The sequence below is a fragment of the Protopterus annectens genome, chromosome 4.part1 (genome assembly GCF_019279795.1).
Source record: "Protopterus annectens isolate FY-2018-M chromosome 4.part1, PAN1.0, whole genome shotgun sequence".
Lineage (NCBI taxonomy): Eukaryota > Metazoa > Chordata > Ceratodontiformes > Protopteridae > Protopterus > Protopterus annectens.
The window spans coordinates 589517373-589524805 of record NC_056734.1 but is presented as its reverse complement, the minus strand read 5'-3'; positions in this window follow the sequence as shown (position 1 = coordinate 589524805).

Genomic DNA, 7433 nt, shown 5'->3' with positions numbered 1-7433 from the left:
ATAATTTCCCTGTTGTACCAAACTTAGCATGACATATCATCCTGAGGAATTCTATTTAGGCAGAGTAAACTTTTCACACTGTGCCCATATATACAGGCCAGTGAAAGCACGAAGGCCAAATGACAGACGGACTGTTATCCAAGCAAGCCAGGGACTTCAGTCCGAAGTCCCAAGCTTCTCTCAACGTTTGAGGCCTAGAGCATTCTCTGCTCAAGCATGCTCGCAGTGCTGGCCTAGTGGCTTCTTTGCAAACCTGTCAACTGTTCAGATTTTCACATAATGTTCAGATTTTTGTCTCATATTCTTGTTTGTTCCTCATAAAATATGTATCTTTTTGGCAAACCTTGAGGCTGAAGATTGTATACAATGACAAACATTTGAGTTTCAAACTTCATATCATTCATAAAATTCATGTTAATGCAAAAGTTTTTATTCTAACAAATTCATAGGTTTATGAAAGAAATAATTAAAATCTGTCCCTGATTGTGGATCTTTGTTCCTCCGTTATTTCCGTCTCTGTAGATTTCTAGTACTACAGGATTGAGAGGTATGCCTGTTTGCATATACAAACATATGGCTACAGTGCTATGTACTACTTTACAGCCCAGCGCTCTTATTTTTGTCTCTTGTAGCTCAGTTTAACCCCTGGTCTCTACCAGGTGTCTACAGTGCATTCTACCAGATCACCTCCATTCCCCACGACGTATAACTTGGATTCAGCCACTCAGTTCCACTCTCCCTCCTGCATCATATAGCCAGCCCCTCCAGAAACTGAGCTAACTACTCAAAGGTCACTCACAACAGTAGCAATCAGGGATTTATGCCCCTCCATCAATGGTCCCTGCAAAATATGAGCATTAAACAGTTTTTGGGATACAAAGATAATGAATGACAGGTCACTTCCTATACAACTTTCTGCTCATTAGGTCACTTTTGACATAGTTGATTTGTTGCTATTTGACGAATACATAAACAAATGAAAAAATAAAATAAGTTATAAGTTCAAGACTCCCCCATACGTGGCTTCACAACTTCTAGATAATCTAGTTAGAAAAGTCATGGCTCATATATTAACAATTACTCTGTTGATCTTGACATAAAAGTTCACCAGATGGGCTTCCCTGAATTGCTGAAAAGACATCATTGCTGAGTTAACGTAGTGGGGCTGGTATAAGAGCTGGAAGTCTTGACCATATTAGAAGCTCATATGTAGGAGCCAACAGTAAGAATCCCTACACAACTGCACTTATCAGTGCTTAACAGTACACACATACATATACTCTACAGAAGTCCGTCATACAATTCTTCTTTGGATGTCTATCCAGAAAACTTCCAGAGATTCTCCTATGATCAAAGAAACAGTGGTAGAACCTAAAAAAAACATGATTTTCATCTCATCACTTTCTGTTTTCAAGATAAATACAAATATCCAGAAAGGGTGAAATAGGCAGTGAAGTCCACATTTAGAAGCAGTTTCAAGTGTCTCCTTACACGTTAATGGGTGTAAATTAGATGTGGTTTAAACTCACTGAGATAAATTTCTTGATGCTGAACTCCCTAAATACATTTTCTATTAGTGTGGAAATTTGTATTTGTGGGTATGCAATGGTTCACTTTGTGTGGACTTTTTGATTTTCTCTAATGTTTTGTGATGATATCATTAGTCTATCTTAGGAAGGGGTTGTGAGACTACTAACTGTATAAGCAATGCTTTTTTCTTACATATTTCATAGCTCTGAATATCTGACCCACTTATTTCATCCAGTTGAAACTACAAGCAGTTTAAACACAACTAGAGATATCTGAAATCATTTCAGGACTCTCTTCCTGGCAAGAAATATAGCTACCACAAAAATATAGTTGCCAAATGGGGAGAGCACTTAGAATGACACAAGCCCCTGCAAATCAATCTACCCAAGACTTTGATACAGACTCCTTGTTATTTACCGCTCAAAGTTTCAAAGGTAAGTACTAAGTTAGCTGCCCTTGCAAACCATTTTAAGCCTAGTCAGTTTCCCTTTTTCTGCTCCAGTTAAATAATCCCATTTGGTTATAGTTTGGCCTTACCCATCTCATGGTCGATAATTATATATTACCTCTAATGAGAATAACTGAGATCATACCACAGATAATATGAGGGGACCTATGCATGGGATAAAGGATTTATGAGCCAAATCTGTCCATCAGTAAGTAGTACAGAGGACAGTCCTGGAGTAAATGTTCTGCTTCCATCAGTAGATCAAAGTACTGCTTGAACATGGACAGGGTGGAACTATGTTTTATGTGGATGGGGAGTCTGTTCCCAAGCAATGATACCCTATATGAGATAAACCTGTTCATTCAAACCATTCTGTTGATGGTGCAGAAGAGGTTTTGATCCCTAGACTGAGTCTACTGATGCCATTACACGTTTTGTTTTCAGGAACAGAATCTGGAAGCAGTGAAAGGTTACAGCAGTAATAAAGTACACAGAAGGCATACATCTGGAATACGATTTCACATAGAAACACACACACACACACGCACACACACACACACACACACACACACACACACACACACACACACACACACACGCACACACACATACAAACAATGAAATATCATGCACAGAATTTTAATCTAAAAACCTGTCTAACTTTCATTTCATCTAACACACATCTCAGCTACAAAAACAATCAAAATAGGAAATCTTTTCAGATCGGTCACACTAAAAAAAACAGACCATTAACTCAAAAACATAATTTGTTTGAATAATAGTACTGATTAGGCAAAGGGATGATTAGTATTCGAGTGTTCAGGTGTAGGGTTAGGGGTAGGGTAGGGTTTGGGTTATCACACATGGGTAGGGTAATGCAACAGGCAGGTTCTAAACCTCTCAACCTCTCAGCCCCAAGAAATCTGGACGAAGCCTAATGAGGGCGACAAAGGACCAAAAGTAGGGACATATTTTAAATATTGCAATGATAACTTACAAAGTTGCTAGAAACACATGTTTTGTGTTAGCATGCATTTTGTGTCCATTCACCCACAAAAGTGCACACACACACACACACACACACACACACACACACACACACACACACACACACACACACACACACACACACACACACACACACACACACACACACACACATATACGTTTTTATAGATATATATATATATATATATATATATATATATATATATATATATATATATATATATAAAACTGAAGAGGCCTAGCAAGACCACTAAAGCCAGATGTTCAGGTAAAGATAGCCTTGGAGGCAAAGGACAGCCCCAAGTCCATCTTCAGTTATGTCCACAACTTTAAAGGTAATACATAACAGTATGCTGAGTACTTGTAAACAGAACTACTTTTACTGAGCCAGAGAATATAGCCGGCCTACCAGGTGATAGATTTAGATTATTTTCCTCCCTCTTTCTCCCTCAATACCTCTCAAGAGATACCCTTGACTGTAACTGCCCTGGCTATCAGTAGCAAAGAAGTCCTTAATATGCAAAGAATACTGCATCTCTGGTCCCTGATAATATCCCAGGATGCTGCCTGACTAGCACAAAACATGACCTGTCAAGCCCTCTTAAATCATTGCTCATCATTAGCCTCCTAACTGGCTTTGTGCCTATTGAATGGAGAACTTCAGCAGTTATCTCTCTGCACAAAGTCAGGCCATCTACTGACCCAGGTAACTACAGGCCCATCACTTTTCCCCTCTGCATGGGACGCCAGTGGCATGGGAGACATCCTAGTCTAAACTATTCCAGGCTTCAGCCTTATACTGAGGCTTCTGCTATAACCTCCGACTGTAATCATAATAGATGAAGTACAAAAAGAGTAGTGACTCCTCCACATCTGCTTTGCATTCTAAACTGAGTACTTCTCTCTGCAGCCATAATGTCTCACCTTGAAGAATTTAAGTGAAAGAAATTACAGAAAAGTGGTGTTCAAAGTAATTCTCATTTGTCTCATCTGCACCCACTGACAGACATCAACAAGTACCTCATTTGTTAGATGGCTCATGGTTTAGGATAATATAGATATTGTATTATTATTATTATTATTATTATTATTATTATTATTATGGTTGCTAACAGGACTTTAAGATGTGAAACATGGCAGTCCTCTATACCTGTATGTGCTATTAAGAAGTCAGGAACTACAGATGGTTAGATTTGGAATTGCTGTTCTCCACCTGGTGGCAGGGCCTGGACCCCACAGACACATTGCTGCCCACTGTGACTCTGCATAGTATTGAGGAAACCTGAACATGACATATAGAATATGTGCTCCTTGTACAAACTGAATTATTTAGAGACAATAATAAACTGAGCCTAGGTTAGCATAATCATTGTGATCAGCCAGGTGAATCTGCACAATATAAATATGACAGCAGGCAGGAATATAGCCTCAATCTGCTGTGGAAGAAATTGTACAGCAGCCATGTTTCAAAGCTGAGAAAGCTGAATAACTACATATTTAGTCAAGCAAAACTATGGCTTTGCTTTTACAAGGTAAGAGTACTTTTGACAAGTCTTTCTTTTGAAGTACTACTGTTCTGCACATTATTTGGACTTGTGAACATAATAAGAAGTAGGTCTGTCAGTAAATATAGCAAAAAGTTGTACTGCAAGGGGGATTACAAAGGTAAAGCACAAGTTGGACTGTAGGATTATTAAGGATAATGTGATATGAACTAATCATCCCATACTTCTGTCTTCTGTATACATTCCACTTATGTCAGTCACAAAAGTAATATTAACCCTCAGATAAACAGTCATATCTCCTTTCTTAACTTGCAGTGGCATGGGTAATGTGGTTTTGAGGACATTTCTTCACTAAACTTATGTGTCCGACTAAAGAGTGTGGATATAGAGATATAAGTCTAAGGCACACATATAGTATGCTCTATGCCTGAATTGAGGAGACTGGTGGCTGTGCATGTCTTCGGTGGAGCTACACATGAACAAGGTTGCTAATATAATTTTTTTTCATACCTACAAAGAAATGCCTAAAAGAATAGGGAAAGCAGAAGCCCAGAAGACCTCATCATGGTCTTGGTCATCTCCATAGTGGCACAACTCATAGAAGAGTTTGCTCAAGTTCATGCATCACATCATCATCTAGTTATGGTCATCATACATCCAGTGCATCTTCTGGTCAACTCAGCTAACATCAGCAGGAGCATGCATTGTATATCAAACCCTCTGTATTTATTTTCGGGACTTGTCCAGTTGATTAACCCACAGTGCTCCAACTACTGCTGAGGTTGTGTCCCTGCAGACCAAAACTATCTCCACCACAGCCTCTAGGTCATCCCCCTCCTCCACTGACACCAGCCCTTCTCAATGAGTGTTACCTCCCTTCCTCCAGAACTGACATAATACACAAAAGCAAGTTTTAATGTCATACTCCTCAACATTCAGATACTGCCCTATGAAAGACATCTACTACTGTGTTCCCTTCCCTACCTGTGTAAATGATAATAACTGTGCCCTGCCTTTTTTATGTTATTTTTTGGGGTTTCCTATGTCTGATGCACAGCACAACCAGCTTGTGCATATTTATACACAGCCTTCAGCTGGATTTTCATGCATCTTTTTTAGTATAGCATACCTGCTTTACTCGTGTCTGCTATACTCTGAGGCTAAGTGCAGTCCAGTGCTACAACATAACACACACACCTCCATCTGAAATAATCATCCCCTTCTGCCAGTTCCTCCACTATCTCCTCATCTGACCCAGCCTACACAGCCAGGTATGCCAAGGACTCTGCTCCTGCAAGCCCCCACCCTGCAATAACTATTTCCTAGATATAATATTGTGTAACACTGTACACACATATCCCAATGTCATATTGCAGGATACCACTGGATGAATCCACTGGACAAAAGTGTGTTTTTAGTAGTCCAGACATGTGCTCAATAATATTTCTTCTTTGTGATTGGGCATGGTTGTACCCATGCTTTATTAGATTTTGTGGATGACATCATGAACCAGGCAACCAAGGCATATCTAACACTATTAACAAGATACCTCTGTTGGACGTCACACCTTTTAAACTTTCATACAGGTCACTGTTGTGCCATATATGCGAGTCATGATAACTAACTCGGTAGCCTGCACATATATTGTAGAGGATAACATATGCATTTCATACCATTTGGGAATTGACGGAGTGATAACCTTTGCAGTTTAGGTTCCTCTTTCCCAGCTCACCAAGTGGGGCATTTAGCTCAATTTGAGTACAGACTATGATCATTAATAGCCCTGGCAGTAGGCTACATAACAAAAATCATGCTTGTTGTTAGCTGTCTACTTTAGAGCACATGTGAGCCAGATGTCATCCCCCCATTGCTGATGCATGACATTGAAAAAACTGATACAATGTTCTCGAGGTAGATGTCTCTGAATGGGCCAGTTAGCTAGTTTACATAAAACTACACATATCTGCACAACTGTCATGGGTTTGTAGACGAGGCCAATTCATTTCCTTCATTTCTTGAATAGTGTCCCCATCTACTCAACACTGATTCAAAATGTTGGTGTCATGAGGTCCACAAAATGTTAAGTGCAGTCAGATGACCTGGTGCCTCTGGGGATAATGTTACACACCAGCAGCAAAGACAGCCTCTTGCAGATAAACATTAACTAATGCAGTGGCGACCCCTAACGGTATTAACCAATTCCCTTAATCGCAACACGAGCATTCAGCCAAGTTCAAATATGCTGATGGTGCAGCTCCATTATACAGCATTTATCCATTTCTGAATTAGTTTCCTATTTTGTTTTGCATACACAGAGAGGGTAATTTTAATAATGTTTGTCATTACCATGTCATTATATGCACATTATCATATCCTGTGCCCATCTGTGCTGCTTGGCTTGGCTGCATTGCAAAGCATGGTGTTCTGAAAGCACATACATTGTGGCCACTCATCATGCAGATTCACCTTCCACTACGCTGTACAGTTTTCTGAATCAGTATCATACTGTTAGGTGCAACAAAATGACAGCAGACAGTGGTTAAAGTGAGTTATATAAAAGAAATAATCACATCACATCTTCTGAAGCCAAATACTTACTGTTGAATTAAAAGTATTGGCCTGCCACAAAGTGTGACTTTTTATAAGAAAGTAAGTTAAACCTTGTTAGCTCTGCTAAAGCTCTCAGTTGCCAAGCTGTTGCACTGTTCTAGTATTTTAGTACAGGTCTGCTTTGTGTCTTATACTGTGCTACTAATTTAATGCATTTCTCCTTTTGTGACAGTGCATGTAGACATCAGTTTTATACATACGGATCATCTTCACAGTTAGTTGAAGCAGGTAGCTAACTGACAGAACAGTGGAAATAGACCTGGTAGCAGAAAGCACAATAGTAAAAAAATACATATTTATATAAATGAAAACCTTATTACATGAAAGAAACT